Raw genomic sequence first — 21,188 nt, 5'->3', positions numbered from 1 at the left:
GGAGGTGCTCCTAAAATAGTCATGGTTCAGCCTGTCCATCACTTTCTTTTGGTCAAAGGCTAGGAGGCCAAATGACAAATGGTCCTGGTAAGTCAATTAGAGAGAATCTTCAAGCAGTACAGATTATCAAAATAGTTGTGGTCTGAATGTATCACATTCCCCAGACTGGATAGTGAAATCACTTTTCTGCACTCTTGAAAATCATGCTGAGAAGTCATACGTGGCACCGGGCCAGTTCATGAAGGCTGGGCTTCAGCTGCAGGGTGAGCACAGCCCATGTTCCTGGGAGAAAGACCATGCAGTTTCCTGAGGACTTGATCAGGACCATGGGGTGCCCTGGGCTGAGGGTCCACAGTCACTACCCAGGAATTTACTGGCGAGCACCCAAGAAATCACCTCCAAGGGTTCGGCCTGAGAGGGGCGTAGTCCCTTTGGGTAGTCCTGATCACACTGAGTCAGCAGTGAGAGTACTTTAAAAATCTCCTCTTCACAGGACTCCAGTGGGGAAACTACAGCAATGGTTTGGCCAGCTTGGCCTGGTGTGTCAAACCAAGGTGGATGGCAGAGAGCCCAGAAGCAGCCTCGGCTATTGTGCAGGATAGTTCTTTCTCCAAAATGGAAGGAAACTGAGCCATGGTTTGCGCCTTTGCCTAGTAGATGAAGTCTCTGCATTTGTTACCAGAGGGTCTAGAAGTGGTCAGTCATCAACAGCATGCAGGTCTTCCCACTTCATACAGCCTACTCTCATAATTTCTTTCAGCCTCCTCTAGCCATCACTGGCACCCTTGTGTCAGTAGGGCAGGCATCCATGAGCCAATGACCTTCTGCATGTTTTGGGAGCCAAGCATTCCTCTGTGCTAGCCCTAGCTGAGGAGCTGCTGAGAGGAACAGCACAGCATCCTCTGCACTGATGGTATCTGCAGAGGGGAAGCCCTTGCAGTTGGGCTAAAGGCAGCTGAAAGGGAAGCTTGTGAGGGCAGCATTGGGAAGAAGGAGTGAGGCAAGAGCGAGACTTCTATCGTTGTTTGCACAACAGAATGATTTCTGCAGCTGTAGATCCCTATTCCCTCTCTAATATCTGTTGTGTGATGTGCTGGCACTTCTGCAGCGCAGAGGATGAAATACAAACAGGATGGTTTTGTCTGTTTTGTCTCCTTTGCTTGTTCCATAACATTTTTTGTTTGTTTGTTTACAGCAATTGAATTATCCTCAACTTTCCCTCTTCAGTTGCAAAGCATCCTGTAGATTTTCTGCCTAGAGTGGAATTGCAAGAAAGTTCTGTATGCGTTTGACACAGGTGTGTTTTAATTAAATGTAAAAGTCCAGCAGTTATCATGAAAATACTGCCTAAGTATTGGGTTCAACAGGGTTTTGGAGAACACACTGGAAAAAAATTACAAAGGACAGTTAAACAAAGAAAGAAACTCCAAGAATCCCAACAACAACTTAAAAATAGTGAATAAACTTAATAGTGAAAAGGTGATAGTAACAAAAGTGAGGCCAAAAATCAGCACTAATACCCTAAATACAATAATATTTAATTTAGCAGAATAAAAAAAGCAAACCAACCAACTATATAGATCTTAGCTGTCCATTGAAATACTTTGAACAAGACTGTAGAAAGTCGAGATTTTATCTTTATTTTCCCTTGTGAACTAATTGCTTCAGAATTAAAAGATATTATCATAGTACTGATGGTACAAGGATAGAACAGAAAGAAGCACATGTTCTTCCTATATGATCCCATACTTGTAACTAAAAATGAGGGGGAAAGGCAAGAGTTTTCTGTCTGTAATAGTTGGCTCCATTAACATATCAGCTACTCCTTTGATTTAATGGAATATCAGGTTGTGCTCCCACTTACAGTCATTAGGATTCAAGTGTCGATTGCTCTGTACTCAAGGCCTTTGGCTTCTCTGTGCACCATCACGAGGAACACCCACAGTTGTCTTTCTTACTGTTCAAGACCTGTGTTTAAATATGCATAAAAAATCTGATTAATTTGCCAATGAATAAAGCCGATTTCTGGGCAGGTTCAAAAAAATCTTATTTTTGCATACATACACACACACATTTGTATACACTTTTAAAATTTCTAGGTCAGAACTTCTCCATATAACATATTGATTATTTAAAGCCACACTTACACTTTTTAGCACACCTTCTTTCCTGTACACATGCTTGAAAATTCTTGTAAATAAAAATAGGAGAATTTATTTAGGTTGACAATGGTTTTCCATTATTTTATGACAGCAACTAAGAAGTAAATTGTTAGTTGTAATTATGGCTTCTCTTAGAAAAATACAATTTATCAATCAATAGAATCTCTTCATGCATCAACTGTTTTGTATGGGCTACACTTCTGCCCACTGTCCAGGTATTTTAGTTCACTTTGTCAGGAAATATATATCAACTACTTTGGTGACACAATAAGAGTTACTTTCCCTTAATAAAAGGGCTGTGAGCCTTGTTATCACATTTCTGATGTTTGTAAAATGAACTAAATGATACACTGTACGCTTTACTGTTTCTGCTTGTACCACAACACTAAGGTGTGGCAGGAGAGTTTACAACAGTGTCACAGGTAAATGCCTACTGATGAGCATCATCTGTTGGTGGCTCTAAGATACCCCTTCTTTTGGAGGCACAGTAGTCTATGTTCAGGAGCCATGGAGTTCAGAACCCTAAAGTAACTTGAGCCATAACTCATGCTTCTGTTGGATGCACCAACAAAAGAAAATTGTGGAAGTGCTTGGGTGGTGTTTTCATTTGGCTTTTATGTGATTATAGTGTGGCAATTAGTAATTTGAGAGAATAAACAAGATGACAACTGCTTAGCAGCAGAAAGAAGAAAGAAAGAACTCATCAGTGCTGCCATACTCCCACTCCCATCGTCCCCTTCACATTATCTCAGTCACACACCATAATTGTAAGTTAAGGCAGCAGCTCTTTTTTACACAGTATAAAGATATACAAATAACGCATTAAATAAGAAACATCGCACCACATCAAGATTAACAAAAGTAATATTGCTGACCTTGCTAGCACTCAAGTCTTTTCAACCGCGAATAATCTTCTATCCTGACAGGGAAAAGCAAGACATCTAATCCTCTAGCATGTTCTTGATAGAAGAATTGCCACTCCTTCTCGATTAATCATTATCTGAGACATTTCCTTTATACTTGAAAAGATTAGTCCTTAGCCCTTTGCCAGCTAAGGTTCCCCCTGTACAGAAAGAAGCCAAGTAGAGGTCTCTTAGCTTTACTCTAGTGATAACCCTTGCATTTCAGACCTAGCACATTGCATTTGCCCTGGCCCTAATGCCCGTTAAATGGCTGTTGGGTGCCCTTGCCCCAGTATCTTAAAGAAAAGCACATCTAAATGTTTTTGAGGGTTTCTATAGACCAAAACTAATGTCTATTTGTAGTTTTTGTAAAATCACTTTGATAAAGCGTTAGCATGATATGAAGATTAATGACCCCTAAGAGGAGTCCCGCAGGTTTCATTTGTATCCTTTGTGTTATGTTTTCACACTTCCAGAGAGCAGTGCTGAACTTCTGAACCACTTTGTCAACCTTGTTAATTTGACAGTGATTTACATCTCTCTTAATTCATACTGAATTCATATCTTCAGCTGTAGCTATTTGTTAGTTATTCTATTCAGGAGGAGAAATTCTAGACTCGTTGCCACAGCACAAGGTCTTCAGTGCACCCAACTGCATAAATGACCTTGATTAAAAGCACCCATCTTTTTCAGCCCGTGTTAGTATCTGAGTGTGTGTATAATAGAAGTCAGGCACATTGTGTATTCTGTTTCCACTCATCACTCAGGACCTATGTCTCTAAAATCTTTCTCTTCCTCCTTTAAAGGAGAAGAAACGGCATCCTTCTTGCTAGAAAGGTAAATATATACAGCAGATGAGACAGTCAACAGTGTTTATATTCATGTAATTTTTGTATAATGACTAGAAAAACAGTTTGGAGTTCAAGGTTTTGCCTCATGAAAGTCTTGTAAAGGCTGACGCAATAACATCTGAAGGTAAAATTATCTGGTGTACTCTGAATAGTGTACCATAGAATCATGGGATAGTTTGGGCTAGAAGGGACCATAAAGATCTTCTATTTCCAACCCCTCCTCCCATGCACAGGGACACCTTCCACTAGACCACATTGCTCAAAGCCCCATCAAACCTGTCTTTGAACACTGCCACAGTGGCCACAATGTCTCTGGGCAGCTTGTTCCAGTGTCTCACCACCCTCATAGCAAAGAATTTCTTCTTAATATGTAATCTAAATCCACCCTCTTTCAGTTTAAAGCCATCCCTCCTTGTCCTGTCACTACCTGCCCTTGTAAAAAGTCCCTCTCCAGATTTCTTCTTGGACTCCCTTAGGTACTGGAAGGCTGTTACAAGGTCTCCCTGGAGCCTTGTCTTCTCCTGGCTGAACCAGCCCAGCACTCTCAGCCTGTCTCCATAGGAGCCTTCTGATCACCTTTACAACCCTCCGCTGGACTCACTCTTAATGGTAAGTTGCACTTACCATTACCTGGAGATACTGACAGCATCTCTGGAAGGACTGGCTTCTAACCCAGCAAGCTGTAGGAACATCTGCAATTGTTGCAAATTTTGCTGAACTGTGTTTCATGTTGGACAATAGGTTAAAGCAAGGGCTGACTGCCTCAGAGGGCACCATCGATTTTACGAAAGTGATGTCTGAGGAAATTTCTATTGTTATGGTTATTAACATACCTTTTGAGACCATGGGGCACTGAATAAAGATGTTGTCAGCTCGAGTGTGGTCTCAATATTGCACCTCCTTAAACTTACTGGGTATCTATCTCTTCCTTTATTATATATATTGAAAAAGTAGATCTCTCCCTTCAAGACCAGATTAGCTGTCTCTAGGGTACAATTACATCCTGGTTTTTAGGCAGAAATGAGCAAGCTCAGCTCCACTTTCCAATACACCTTGTGGCCACGTAGCTCTAGTTAGTATTTTGATAAAAGCAGACAAAAAGCCTTGAGCAAGACAAAAGGTATTGACTTTGTCTCAGCAGTGCATTAATGCTGCTAAGTGATTTTTGTTTGGTTTGGAATATGGGCAAACTGATATGGATAGTATCTGTCTGTGAAGGACCATAAAAATATACTCTTAGGCTCAGCATTGGATGGGAGGGTCCAAGTTCAATTGGTTATTCATAGTTGAAGAAAAATGCTTTCTCAGTTGCTGCTATTACACTTTCCCTTAAAGTGACACTTTACCCTGCCCATCACATTATATGTGATAAGTAACGTATGTTGTACTTCTCTGAACCAAAGCACATAATGATAATTTGCACACAAATTTGTAAAAAATCCAGTTGTTCCATGTAGGCACCTTATTATTTACAGTTCCTTCAATATTGTGGTAACCTGTACTATGGGTAATATATCTATTTGATTATGTATTGTCATTTACAATTACCATTTGAGATCAGCAGATTGTAATCAATTCTTTTACTATTCTTATATTGATTTATTTTGATATTTACCAGAAATGGTATCTAGCTGTTGCTACAAACAGCTAACTCAACTTTAAAACTCCTCCCCCTCCCCCCCCCCAATTTATCATGTCATTCACTTCTTACGATGAGGTAGCCAAACCCTGTCATATCTTTAATATGCTTTTATTCTTAGCAATCTGAAGCTTGTTAGATGATGTGATCTACTGCAGAATTGAAAACTTTCAAAAAATTCTACTGTTCATATTTCTATGAGAGTTAGGGTTATTAGCTCTGGTAATAATTGTAACAGAATGAATTGTAACAGAAAAGTAAATTTTCATGAAATGTACTTTGCTTTCCTGCATTATATTGTTTTAATTCAAATAATTGTCTGAGTGGAAATTACAGATATTCCTACAGATATTTTTCTGTATTTGCTGGAGGAGACGTGCACATAAAACTCTTACTTACATAAAAAAAAAAATTATATTTTCAAAGAACTTGATCTTTAATAAACTATTCTCCCTTTAAAAGAACAAAATCAACAAAAACATTAGTTGGTTCATGTGATATATATATTTCAAACCCATAAGTGTATATAAAGTTGCCTACACTTTATGCTTTAGCAAACTTTGCAGGAAATTTAGAACAGAGAAGACTCTGCAAGTTTGGGGTTTTTTAGACATTATGCTCTTTGGTATTAATCTCAATCAAACATTACACAAAGCCAATGACAATTTGAATTAAGAAATTGGATATCACAAGAAAATCTCGTTAAGGGCCCCTTTTATCAAGAGGAATCTGAAGGTATGTTCTAGTGGGCAAAGGATGGCATAGTTGGTTGGTTGGTTTAATTTATGAGAGAAAGAATCCTAGTTTCAGAGCCTGCAAAACAGCATAAGCACTGACCACCAGGAACCTTGCATTCAGTTTTGAAATTCAGACACAAAATGAAAAATACTCATAACTTGAGAAAGCTTCTCTGTATACGTTCAGGGAGAGATGAAAGGCACATCCACAAGCAGAAAAACAGTAGGACTTCAAATGTACACTATCATTATTACTGTTACTTTAAAGCATTGCATCAGCACAGGCCAAGGATAGATTAACAGTGTTTAAAAATGGGAATAACATTGTAGAAAAGGCAGAATTATTCAGCAAATACTTCTTACCTGGTCTAATAGGTAGGGCACCCCCGCCTGCCTATGGTTAGCACAGAGATTCCCTACAATATCCCTACAGTGTGTCCTTCTCCAAGTTCCTCCCTATTTCCCCCACTAGCCCTATAAATTTTCTTTATTTTCTTTGCGTGCAGGCTGACATCTCACTAAACTAGGAAAAATAAACTTGCACAAAATGATGGTTTGAAGCCTCCTGGGCCAGAGAGGGAATGAATCCAACTTCCATGTATGGGTGAATGCTCTACTTGCCAGATCAAAAGAAGGTCTGTAACCATGTGATAATATTTTTCATAGAATCACAGAATTGATTCACAGGTTTGGGTTGGAAGGGACCTTAAAGCTCACCCAGTTCCAACACTGCTGCCATGAACAGGGACACTTTCCACTAGACCACGTTGCTCAAAGCCCCATCCAGCCTTGTCTTGAACACTTCTTAAATGTAGTTTCTTTTTACCTGGCTGTGTTTTAAATGGATGCAGCTGTATTTTTTGGCTACCAAATCCAGTTTGTAGAGGGGTGCTGAGACTGCAGCTGATCAACTACCCATGTGATGTGGGCAGAAAAACAGATAGTTGCACACTCCAGCTCAAGTATGAGCATAAACAAGCAGATCTAAAGCAGAAAAAATCCTCCTGCTTAGAAAAACAATGGAACTAAGACTCTTTGATCCTCAAAATTTTCAAGGTCAAGGATGGGGACATCTAGGAAGTTTAATTGCTTCAGGAATGAAGGACGGATGAGCAGAAATTCATGGGATTGGAGCTTGGCTTGTTGCCTTTGTAGCACCAGTCCCAGTCTTTCACCCTCCTTGTGTGTGTGACCTGAACCAGCTAAGCTGCAGTTGCGTGATGAACCTTGTTTCACCAACTAGGCGATATGACTGCTGTAGCCAACAGAGAAGGCAATGCCCCTCTATAAAATGGGAATAATGATTCTCTTTCCTCTTCTAAAGGTTTTGAAAGATACAGATGAAAGTCTTACACAGGAAGTAAGATCCTATATTAAAACAAGACTGCAATATTGTTTGCCTGTAAAGAAACAAAGGTTACATGTTTCAAAAGTTTGCACAGTTAGTACTTACAAGCAATGCATTGTTTTTCATTACCAATGATTTGTTTTCTTGCAGAACAACTTCTTCTAAAATATTAAACACAGTCAAAGTGACTAATGCATTTTTTTAATCTAAGAATTGCTCAATTAAAAATTTACAAGGCACGCAATTTTGATTTCTGCCGACAATAGTCAAAACTTGTGTATAAAGATTAATTACTTATAAAGTAAAACACATCTTTTAAAAACTGACATTAAATTTGCATCTGCACTGTATGTTGGATTTTATTCTACTCTCTTTAAGCAAATGACTTCTGGTGGACTTTTGGTAGAGTTTTAAACTGCTGATGGAAATGCATCTTGTGAATTGATGAGTGCTTGAACTAACTAAAACCAAGAAGGAAACCATATTTTGTACTTGGTTTCTGATGTATTCATTATAGCCTATGGATATCCTAGTTAATAGTATAAAAGGTATACTGACTTTTTAATTGCATTGTATTATTGTGAATTATTATCTTACAGCAAAAGGTAATTGTATTTCATATCAAATTAAGCAACTTTGTTAAAATCTACTTTGAAAATATTGGTGCTTTTTTAAACTATGCTATAACGTTTTGTACTGACTCTACATGACTGAGGTTTCTAATGACAGAAAAATAGATATTTCTTTTACTATACCAAGACTGCCCTCTAGAGTCTCATTGGGCCCAATTAATCTCTGGTGTAGCTTTCTCCAGATCACCTTTGAAATGTACACATCTCTACAGGCCCTATTATGCAGTGCTCCAACTTGAATGGTGAAACACTTGCTTGAAAATGTAGGTAATACAATTTCAAGACAAAGATGGGAACCTTTTTTCACTTACTATGAGCTCTTATAACTCATTTACTTGTAAATTAAAAAATTATGTGTAGACTCTTTACTGCACATATTTCACATTCCAAGCCAGATGTAAAATATGAGGAAAATGATGAAAAAGAGAATAGTTTTAATCTCTTCCTAAAGCCACATGAGAGATGTCTATGTCTATAAAAGATGACAGGGGGAATTGCATGCAGGATAACCGAATTAGGTTGGTACTTGTTCTTTCTTTACAAGTGTTAAAAAGCAGCACTTCTCCCCTCTGAGGGCTGGATTAAGCTTCCACTGAAGCCAATGGCAAACCTTAAGTAATCAAGGAAACAGAATTATTGCACTGATTGCCAGAAGCATTTGTATTTGGTTGTTAAATTAATAATGGGTATCTGGTTCAATAAACAGTTGTGTTTCCTGTTAAATTGTAACTGCAGTGCTGCTTCCTATTACATACCAATATATTATGCAAAAGAGGCAGGGAAAAGAGGACAGTAAAGAGACTCACACAATATGGTTTTAAAATATATGATTCAATGAAAAGAACTCTTAGTGCTTTAAGCCAAACAGCACCTTATATTATTGAGAGAGCCTCATTTTCAGATTAAAAGAATGTAATCTTTAATTACAACTCTATAATTTAAATCAAAGGATATAATAAGAAAGTGAGATTTTTTATTTTTTTTTTTTTCCTCAAAGAACTGGATTTTCACTTTTTTTTCCCTGTTTTACAGCTCCCAGTAGGAATGGCTTATTAAAATCAGGTTGCGCTTTGCATTTACTATATATTCTGAGGCCAGTCAGGGATAAATAGTCCCAGCAAGCTAACTGAAATTGGATTCATTTAGATAAAGCCAAAAGGATTTGGCCTTACGTTGATATTTACAGCAGATGCAGATGAAACTGAAACTTGGCTTATTGAAATATTTACTGGAATCTGCATTTCTTCAGTAAAGTTGTCTTTATTCTGATCTTTCTGTATGAAGTAACAAAAAAATCAATTTGGACAGTGATCAATGGTGCAGAACAAGTAATTGATTTTTTTAAAACTATGATTTTGTTGAGAATAAACCCCAGTTACTTCATCTTTCTGTACTATATGGTCCCACGTTCTAGTAATGTAACTTCACCAGTATCTGTCTTATCAGGGAGATATAAAACCATTCTCGTGTAAGCACCGGGGCAGTTATTCTCAGTTGCTGTGTCTCGTATGTGAAGAGTTACAGGTAGTCATTTTGTCATTTTGGACATCTAGGGTGAATTTCACATAGTGAGGGCAGGGCACGCAGGAGAAATACTGTACACACAGAATATACAAGGGCCTTTACTTTGCTTGGGTAAGTTGCACGCAACCTGGGAAATATTTCCTTGGTATAACAATGCAAAAAATTGCAAACATTATGTTACACATTGTAGGCTTGAATTGACAAAATCACCTACTAAATAAACTTTTTAATCTAAAGACTATTTGGCATTTAATCTGACGGCAACTGCAGTCAGTGGAAATCTTTCCATTGGCATGTGTTGGCTTCTTACCTGTTCTTTCTTCTCCTCTGTACACTTGAGATGGCAGGAATCAATTTAGACCATCTCCTAAACACATCTACACAATCTAATAATCACAGAACAGTGGATGAAGAATACAAAAGTCTCATGCATCTCCATGCTGTTCCAGGAAGTCAGTTTTGATATGACTTTCTTCAGTACTTCCCTTGGCAATAAAGGAAAAATATGCTACATTTCTCACTATCTCTTTTAAATCGGAATAGGTTTCTTATTATTCTTTATAGTTTGGATTCTCTTTTCCCGTCTGTGCCTTGGAAATACTTGCAGTGATTCCCTAGATAAAGATATGCTTTTATCTTTTAGGGAGTATTGATTTTTTAAATCTTCTAATTTTGTTGCCTTCAAGCTGATCATTTCTCATTATTAAGCCACTTTTTCACTGAAGTGGAAACAGGGATTTTAGGGAAAAAAGCTCAGTACTGATTTTGTTGAAATCAGGACAGTGACACAGCAGTGACATCAAACATTTTTCCCCACCTAGCCCTATTACAAACAAAATTTCACAAATAATGGATAGTTCATTGGATTTGGATGCTAAACAGAAGAGTTGTTATGTTTGCACTGTTTAGAAAGATAAGAGGCAAGAATCAATCACATGTGGCTGGTATAAGAGGAGGTCTAGTTCCTGTTCTTCTTCTTAATATTTGCCTACAGGTAATATTCTAAATCCGTATTTCAATACTGAAATAAGTAATTTGCCTTTAAAAATGCTGACGATTGACATGTCCTCAAAGACATGCTTGGATTACATTAAAAAATTAACTGGAAAGTTCAACTAGAAATGAAACTACAAATGTGGAGAAACAGCACCAAAACAGTTTTTAAATGGGAAAATCATATGTTCCCCCATGTTATAATTGCTTCCTCATATTCTTTTCAGTACTAAAATCTTCAGATTAACTTTTTTGTCAAGAAAAAGAAAAGAAGAATAAATTGAGCACAAGCAATAGAATCTCAGTTAACTTTTCTGTCAAAACTTTCTTTCTTCCATTTATTTTCTCCTCCCATAATACCTTTCATTTAACCAAACATGTTTCTTTCTACATCTTGACAATACCAAATTCGTCCTCTCCTTCTAACATCCACCTCTGATTAAAAACTTAAAAAGTTTTAACTTTTTAAAAAAATCTATTACTGATCCTAAACCCCAACAGTGTGACGAAGGAAGAATCATAGCATATGCTATGTCTAAACACACCATTGTAAAGGTATTGTGGTATTTAAGCCAGTAGACAAGAACACTAGGTTTGTGTGTCCACCTGCATTTCTTGCTCGTGCTACATAACATTGATGTCAGCTAAGGATTAAAGATGTAGTGTTTCTTCTATAGTGCAGAGCTCTAATTAATCTAAAGTAAATTCTGAATTTGGGATGACTTCTCCACTGATAACTACTGAGGGCACAACACAAGCCTGGCTGCTGTCCCGAAGAGAAAACCAAAATACACACTGAAATTTTGTCCCTGTGTGGTGGATGAGCCTTGCCAGTTCCCCAGCGCAGGAGGTGCACACAGAAACCGTATCTCTGGAGACAATGTGTGCTGCTGCATTGCTATGACTTCCCTGTGAGTCTGCACCAGTGGTATTGGAATTAAGCCAGATCTTGGAGTGATTAAAGCTTATATATTTGAAATTAATTTTACAAAAGCAGTTTAAAATAGCCACTTAGCAACTTTCTGGATTCTGAGATGCTCTTTTGAGCTGGCATGGTCTTATTCTGAATTTATGAAATCTCTGCAGTAAATTTTGAACTCTCCTCAGAACTTTCTTCAGGCTTTCTCTAAGGATCTTTCTGAATTCTTCCCTGTAACTAGGATCATCCAGGCAACAGATAATTTATCCCTTGCATTTCTTGTTCCATTATTCTTTGGATCCCAGAGGATGCACTGGTTACCCTCCTCTGTAGTCCTTCACAGCTGGTATTGACTTTATAGTTCCCACAATCTCACAATACCTTCACCTCATGAAGGGCAGAGTCCTGCACTTAATCCTGAGCCTGTAGTTTGTTCTGGTGCCTTTCCACAGGCTGTTGTACTAGGTGTGCCACACATCTGGGTATGAAAGATACAGGAACTGCATCATTGACTGCATCTGGTCCTGAAGTTCCTACATTCTACCAGTCTATGTCTGTACTAAATGTCCCTGCCTGACATTACACTTGTACTCCACAGTACAGTCTTAACTTTGTAGCTAATTTTTTGATCATGTAGAACAAACTTCAACTACAAATAACTCCAAAAGTAAATAAATATATTTGTAAGTTGCATGCAGAGACTGCATGCCTTTGGTAATAAATGCACTTTTTTTCAGCCTTATAACTATGCTTGAGAAAAAACACCTGCTTTTGTCCCTCAATAATCACAGGTGTTTGTACTCCTAGAAACACAGAGGAAGATGCATATAAATGCTGTCCTGCAGCCATAACCCTGTTCCTGTGAGTGAAAAAGATCTTAAATATAGTTCACTGGAACACAGAACTAGGACCTTCCTTGAGTCCAGGCCATTGATATCACAACAGCTGTACCCTAGAACTGAATAAATGTGTTTGATTTCATTTCAAAGTTAGGTCTTTTTAACTGCAATGATGGCTTAGGGACATTTTCTATTTTCAAGTCTAAATGCATTTATAATCTTTTAATGTCTATTTCTTCTTATGCCAACACTGCCTTTTAATTTAAATAGCTGTTTCCCCTCACTGTGTTTACACCCTTGATATATTTATAGACTGCAATCACAACCTCCTCCGCACTACAATCTACTTATATAAACAAGCTAGCCTTTGGCAATGTCCTTTCTATAAAGATGGGTTCCCTGTTTTTCTAGTCTTCTTAGTAGCTTCCCTGTGCTCCTGATCCAATTTCAGTTCATGACTTCTGGGCACAGATGAGAAGAATCACCTGCAGTATGCTAGGTAGAGCCTTGCAATGTCAACATGCAATGTTCACAAACAAAATAACTAGCCCTTCTTCAGTATTTACAGAGCTTTTGACTTTGTACCGGTGTCATCAGAATAACTTCCACACAATTGTGATGTGCAACCATGAATATATTAAAAAGATTGACCCAAAAGTAGTTGATAAACTGATCCCTTCAAATTTCATATTTTACAGTATTTTTTTTTCAACTGAGTCTGATTACCTTCTGCAGTTTTGCCGCATCCTCTCAAAACTATGGATGGTGTGAGTGGAGATAATAATTTGATATGAGTCCTAGTGATTCTTCCATTTCTAGTGCAACCAGCTCTGTACGTTTATACTGAACAGCCTTATTAGCTGTGTTGTTTTGTTTTTTTTTTCCCCTGGAAGATTCATAGGAGATTTGCAAGTCATTACCGTTACTGACCTGTGCGTGAGAGGGGAGCACCAGAGTTGTCACCATGCCCAGGTAAAAGGAGTGATATTTTGGCCTTGTCCACCCACAGAACGCAAAGTGTCACTCACAGAAGGGGCTGATGTGCTGTGCCTTCATGTTGATCCAGACTCTCTGTGATTCATTTTCAGGACGGTGCATGCACCATTTTGGTAATTTCAAACGGACACACGTGCACAGACACTATTGCTGCCTTGGAGGAAGAAGGAACAGAGTGGGAGTAGGGGGTAAATTGGGAGGGGTTCTTTATCTCTATTGTGCAGTCTGAGAGTAGAGTTAGGAATTAGATTTAGGAATTAGACACTGCACTGCTTTGCTGCTTGGCTGCACTACTGACTATCATATTCTTGGAAGAGAAACATTAATATGGTCCCTGATAGGTGACTTACCTGAATGAAGAAAAAATACTGTGACAGTAACAGCTAGTGAGTGTGAGTCAAAATTAATATTGCAGGATGAGATGTCTACTTTCTTGAATTTATAATTGCTTGGCAATGAAAATATGAGATTATAATTGTCAGATACTCTGCTATTCCTGACTTGGTCTTGATATCATTTTCAGCACTCATGATTTGTTTGAAATTTGTTTCTCAGCACTCATGATTTGTTTCAAGAACTGCAAAACTCAAATGTCAATGGAGCTTTAAACTGTCCTGTTACTAAAACTGTACAAACTGATTTTAAGAAACCACAGTAAGAAGAGCAGTGGAGTAACCCTTAAACAGAAAAAACATTTTTTGGTTTTCTGATTGATTAGACTGATGATTTGTCTACCAAAATATTACTTCTGGATGCATCAGTTTCTATTAAATAGAAACTTTTAAAATGCCTTAAGGGAGTACCATCATATATTTAATATATTTAACAGGGTCAAATTATCAATATATATATTTATATATATATAATTGTAATTTATATAATTTACTATGTATGCAATAGTGTTTAAACCCTTCTACAAGAAAACTTTGCTTGCCACATGGATCTTTTATTGACCTGTGTTTATTGTTTTGAAGACCAAAGACCCCAAGTTTTATACACCTTTTAGTACTTAAAACACTGTGTTCACATGTTCTGGACATTACAAAAAGCTGTTCCCACAGTGAAAATACATAATCACAAACAAAAACGTTAGCCCTGCCTAACTGCTTCCAGTGGAAATGCTGCCTGGCAAGAGCAGCATTGAGCTGCATATCACTTCCTTATGAACACACATAGCGGTACTCAAAATAGGGCAAAATCGTTTTCGCTGGCCCATTCTAAGGTCTTCATTTGAGCCTCCAAGTGCGCCCACGCAGCCTCAGGTTCTTCAGGGAGGTGAAGTTCCATGAACTTCACAAAATGCCCATTCAAGGGATGCCCCATCTCTGTAAGTCTTCAAGGCCAGGCTGGGTGGAGCTTTAAACAACCTGGTCTAGTGGAAGTTGTTCCTGTCCAATGGCAGGAAGGGTGGAACCAGATGATCTTTAAGATCCCTTCCAACCCAAACCATTCTGTGGTTCTGTGATTCTATGATTCTATGAACAGTCTTTTGAAGTTTGGGTAGGATATCACTGTTTTAACAGTTAAGCGATGTATGCTACCTTCTTCATTCTGCAGCTGTTGGAAAATCTCAGAAACAATAATGTTTTTGTCTGCTGCACTTTTCTATGTTTTCAAAGAAGCAACATGACTTACCTTATGTTTAACTGCAAAGTATAAGTGCAGTCTGTAACAAATAAATGTAAGCGGTGTAGGCTGGAGCCCTGGGACACATATTACTTATACATATCTTGTTGGTAACAGAACATAAATACTTCACTAAAGTCTCCATTTGTAATTTGTGCTGAACGTTTCTGAACATATGAAATATGAATTGCATTTTGTAATGGCCCTTTGTGTTGAGGTCTAGCGGGAAAATATTGTTCTCCATGAGACAAAGTAAATTGCAATGATTCCTGAAGGGACTTGACTTTTGTACAAGAAAATACATTTAATCTGACATAGTTACTCTAATGATCTCTCATGTTATCTTTTATTGAACACAAAATGAAGTACAGCCATCAAAGTTTAGCATGCTGCTGAGTGCACCATCATTAGATTACCAATATGGGGTAAAGGGAATTTACTTAACTCTACACACTTTTAGGGACTCACAAGTTTAGTAGAATGGTCTATACCACCTGCTATTTAAAGTAGTAAGGCTTGCAAAATGTACTTTTAGAAACATGTACACTTGAAAGAAGTTAGAAACAATCATCCTCTTTTCACATGTAAGAAACATCAAGGGATCTCTTAAGAGAGGACCAAGAGGGGAACTATCACTCTCTTCAACTACCTAGCAGGACATTTACAGAGAAGGCAGAGCCAGACTCTTCTCAGAGGTGGGCAGCAAAAGGACAATGAGTGATAGGTTTAAGTTGAAAGAAGGAAAATTCCAACTTGATATTAGGAAAAAAATTCACAATGAGGTGATCAGACATCAGAAAAGGTTGCCCAGAGAGGCCGTGGAATTTCTTTCTTTGGGGGATGTTCCAAACTCAACCAGAAAATGCTGTATACAACCTGGTCGAATTTCAGAGCTAGATCTCAATTCAAAGTCAACCCTTCTCTGGGTTGGGCCAGATGACACCAAAGGTCCTTTCTGACCAGAGTTATTGTATGATTCTATGATCATATTGTAGTTTTTGTCATAATTACAATGTATCTATTATGTGAATCCTCATTTCATCTGTAAAATGGATTATATTCGTCTGTGACAGACATTTTGAAGAATGCAAGTACAGAACAGTTCCATATGAAGAATACAAAATTACTATTGTCTTATATTATAAATATAACTAATAATATTTCTTTATGGTTGAAATCTGCAACCTGTTAGTTATATGAGTCAGCTTCAGCAGAGTATTTTATTAGCTTTTAACAGAATAGTTGACAGCATAATCAGACTTTTATTGTTTTGGTATTCTTAATACACAGATGATTGTTATACATGAACTTCATAACTCTTTTGCTATGTCCATGATATCCTTTTCTTCATCTGGTTATTGCTCCTAATCTCAGCACAGGATTAGACATCACCGTGTAGAAGTGGTGGGGGTAGAATTATAATGTGCGTAAATGAAGCCTGCTGTAAGCTACACTTTAGAGCCTTTTGTTTGTTTTGTTCAGTTTGGTTCGGTCTATCTTCCTGAAGAGGGATCAGACTTTTTTTTTTTTTTTAATATTCTCATTTGCATAGCTTTTGCAAACAACTTTCGTCTTTCTTAAACCCAGGAATATCAGCTCCAACCTCAAAGCAAGCTCAGAGGAAACAGCTGTACCCTGTACATTGATTTCAGTTAAATTAGCCCACAGAAAAGGTATTCCTGAGACTTGCAAAGACCTTTTCACAAAACCCAGCATCACATGTTTAATAGTATACAATTTTATTCTAGGGTTTTGATGCTTTGAAAAAGAATTTGTAGAAGTATATAGACCGTAGCAATGTTCAACATAACATTAACGATCAATCTCAGTTCTATTGTAACACTGTCACACAAAGCCCAGCAAAGGTTTGTGGCATTTGAATACTTTTCCATGCCTTCACACATCTGACTTTATTTCAGGTACGATAGTGGCAATTTAGTATTTTAAGTTTATAATGCTTGTTTTCATTATTATATCCTTTTAATGTGCTAACTATACTCTCAACCTTATGTTTTCACAAATGTGGTTTTGGGATGGAATTGGTTTGGAGTTTTTATTTTCATTTTATTTTCATATAAGGAAATAAATAAAGCAAAAGTTTTCAAACATAAAAAAGCTGTTACTCATGTAAGACCTTGTCTTACTCAGCCTTGACCTTTTGAGAAGTTGAGAGTAGTTAAAAACTTGCCCTTGGTACCTTGATGTAGCTTTTTGTAGTAGTTGGGGTTTTTTCAGTTACTTTTCAAGCTACCGAGGCATTTCAAGGGTTAGGATGAACACTGAAAGAAAATAGAGAGGTAGGAAGCAGGTGTATCAGCTGAGAGAGATAATTAATTAAGGAAATTCACAACTATTGCTTAATTCTGGGGCTTTTTTAATGTAAATATAATAGTCTGCAGAAGATTTAATGAAAGACAGAAACATTTCTATTTACATTGCAGTCACTTTCCATTATAAATCTGTATTTACACTTCTTTCTAAAATTGTCCTTGACAATTTGTATTTAGTTGAATGTTGTTATTTCTTATTCTGAAGGCAAAAGGAAGGAGTTTTGCATATTTTAAAAAAAGTAATTAAGGCACGGTATCCCAGTCATTTTTAGTTCAAGCGTTTAAATGAGTTTCATTTATGTATAGGTTTCTTAGAGGAATTTTAGTAAAAAAAATTGCTCATTAATAGTTTTCTGAACTTTAATATAAATTTCACTAACAGCTTTCTTTCATATTTCCTTCAAATTTCACATGCCACTGGCATGCAGAAAAGGTTCTAGTTAAACAGTGAGTATAGCATTATTCAGTTACAGATCATTTCAAGCCCCATTGCTGCTACTGAAATGTTAATTGGAATTTTGTGTCTGTATTCCAGAAAGGTGAATCTGATATGGTTCATGTGCCAGATAGGGGCCATTCGCCTAAGATCTCTGGGACACAGAGAAGTCCTGCCAGATACTTAGGAGGACAGAGGCTGCAGCCCTCTAGTTTCTGTGTGCCCAGTCTAGCACCGTCATCATCAGTAGATCAGGAAGGTAAGATGACAAAGAAACATGTGAGGCTAGCAAGTGCTGAAAGAGGATCAGAACAGAATTTCAGCAGGCTCTTGGCTCTGTAAGAGTCAAAAACCATCTGATTTACATCTGCTTTACTCCCCCTTTTCCCTGCATTCCCTTTGCACAGGTAATGGCAGTGTCATCTTCATTCCCTGAACATGAAACAGGCAGGCAATGTCTTGTCCATAGAAAAACCATTAGTCACAGAAGATATGTGTAGGCTGCCCCTAATCAAAGTCTCATCTTACTCCCAGAGTAGGATTGAAGGCATCAACCATGCATCTCCAAAAGTCAACATCTCCATTCATTTCTCCTCACTCCTAACTTCCTCCCACCGTAAATCCGGGAGCTGCCCTACCCAGACTGTTTCTGGTTTGTTGCTGGTCACGCTCCTTTTGATGCAGCCCAGGATACAGTTGGCTTTCTGGGCTGCGAGCACACGCTGCCGGCTCATGTTCAGATTGTCTTCAACCAATATCCCCAAGTCCTTCTCCCCAAGGCTTCTCTGAATCTCTTCTCTGCCCACCCAAACTGTAGCTGTGCCTAGGATTGCCCCTACGCAGGTGTAGGACCTTTCACTTGGCTTGGTTGAACTTCATGGGGTTGTCATTGGCCCATCTCACAAGAGAATCAAGGAGTAGGTGATCCTTGAATATCAAGCAGAAGTCTTTGGCACTCCTGCCCTCTAGGGCTTTATTCAGTGGAACCTTACTAAGCAGGCTCTTGAAGAGGCCAAAGTCTGCTCTCTTGAAGTTCAAGCTGTTCCTATCTATCTGTCTATAGAGAGCTTCATCCACAGAGTCTTCCTGATAGGTGGCCCTTATCAGATCCCCACAGTAATGTCCCCCACCACTGTTCTCCCTTTGGCCCTGACCCACAAGATCTCTGTTGACTCATCACCTATCCCCAGAGTTCCATAATCTCCAGCCTGTTACTGGCATAAATGCATTCATCATATACCATGCAGCAAAAATCTCACAGATCTTGAAGCACCATCTTGCCAGTTGATACTAATTATCCACCAGAGAATTCACCAGACTAATTCATATTTCAGCTTGGCCCAATTCAGCAGCCCCTCTTGTCTACAAGGGACATAGACACTCAACTTCACTTACATGTCATATTATATAACTCAAATTAAGCACGTCTAAATCACTTGGGCTTTAATTAGGCAACTAGTAAAAAAGCCTAGCATCCTAATGCTAGAAATAATTTTAAACAAAAAGGCTTCAAAGCAAGAATTCCAGCAAGAAAGTATGAATGAAAATTGATACCATTAATCCCAAAATGCCATCAAAAATCCCTGATTAATCAGTATTGAAATAGTTCTGCTATCAAAATCAGCAAATGCAGTGTTAAAAAGCCCTACGTAATAGAAAGAGCTGTTGTAGGTTTTATCCTACAAAAAATTAACTACCAAGGAATACAGGTATACTAAGAATATTTCAATGAAATTTTTATTACAGTGTGGTTTTGGGACAAAAACTTTCAATTTTAACTATTCAGCAGTGGCAAAAGACATCCCAGTAACCATTACAAATCTCTTTCTGTCAGGTGGCAATTTGGAAATGTCAATGAATAGTCAGAAGTGTAACACTTAAGGGCTTTGTTTTAAAGGCAGAAGAGAAATATTTATCGAATGTTTGAGGGTTTGTTTTTAACATCTAAATACAACATTTAAAATAGTATCTACTGAATTTAAACATCAAACCAGAAGCTCTCTATAATTTTCATATAGATTTTCAAGGCACTGCCTGGAGAGCAATAGCTGACAGCATTTTAATAACTACTGAAATTCAAAAGTGCTGGGAATAGAAGGAAAGACCACTGTTGCACAGTTATTTTCAAAGGAAAGGTGTAATGATCTGAATAAATACAGGCTAATAAGTTGATACCAGGCACAATAACACAGCCATTCATGTGGGAATATTATTAATAAGTAAAGAAAGAGTAGATATATAGTGGAGACACATCTCTGATACAGGACCAGTCTGCGTCACTTTGGTCAGCCAACATGCCAACATTAACTCAACTTTTTTCTCTTTGTAAAGGTTTTCTGGCATACAACATCTGTCAAAGCCTACAAACAATCAAGGTAACCCCAAAACAAAGTAAGCTGGAAGGAGACAGTGGATCTACTATGGTATTGGAAAAGGAATCTGACCGGGGGATCTCATTGATCCTGGAAAGGTGTGTTGTGCACTGTGTGTTAATAAAGTGTTGCATAACCGTGGTTGGTGATTGGTCCATGGAGGAGTAGCGACACCATGAAGCAAATTAAATACCAAAATGAACAAAAATATTTCATCTGCCAGTTAGTAAAAACCTCTTTGGCTTTGGTTATGAGGGTGTTTGGGGAGTTTTCTGTTTAGGTTTGCGGTTTAGGGTATTTTGTTGGGGGAGGGAGAGGTATAGTATATTAAACTGCTAGAAATCACAGTATCACAGTATGCTAGAGATTGGAAGGGACCTCGAAAGATCATCTAGTCCAATCCCCCTGCCAGAGCAGGAACACCTAGATAACGTTACACAGGAATGTGTCCAGGCGGGCTTTGAATGTCTCCAGGGAAGGAGACTCCACAACCTCCCTGGGCAGCCTGTTCCAGTGTTCCATCACCCTCACTGAGAAGAAGTTTCTTCTCAAGTTTAAGTGGAACCTCTTGTGTTCCAGTTTGTACCCATTACCCCTTGTCCTATCATTGTTTGCCACTGAGTAGAGCCTGGCTCCATCCTCGTGACACTCCCCCTTTATATATTTATAGACACTAATAAGGTCACCCCTCAGTCTCCTCTTCTCCAAACTATAGAGACCCAGCTCCCTCAGTCTTTCCTCATAAGGGAGATGATCCACTCCCCTAATCATCTTTGTTGCCCTTCGCTGGTCTCTCTCCAGCAGCTCCCTGTCCTTCTTGAACTGAGGGGCCCAGAACTGGACACAATATTCCAGATGGGGTCTCACCAGGGCAGAGTAGAG

General features: G+C 38.2%; 1 long non-coding RNA gene across 1 annotated transcript; it reads left to right on the top strand.

Annotated features, from left to right (window-relative positions):
- Positions 1-339: 339 nt before the first annotated feature.
- Positions 340-20,547, top strand: LOC134159644 (uncharacterized). The gene is made up of 4 exons (XR_009963234.1): positions 340-636; positions 1,196-1,297; positions 7,616-7,732; positions 20,266-20,547. It is a non-coding gene; the product is annotated as an uncharacterized LOC134159644 (long non-coding RNA).
- The last annotated feature ends 641 nt before the right edge of the window (positions 20,548-21,188 follow it).

Source organism: Pezoporus occidentalis, unplaced genomic scaffold, assembly GCF_034315485.1.
Source record: "Pezoporus occidentalis ecotype Australia unplaced genomic scaffold, CSIRO_AGI_Poc_V1 ctg15, whole genome shotgun sequence".
NCBI classification, from domain to species: Eukaryota; Metazoa; Chordata; class Aves; order Psittaciformes; family Psittacidae; genus Pezoporus; species Pezoporus occidentalis.
Note: the sequence above shows the minus strand (reverse complement) of the source record. Positions and strands in the feature narration are given on the sequence as shown.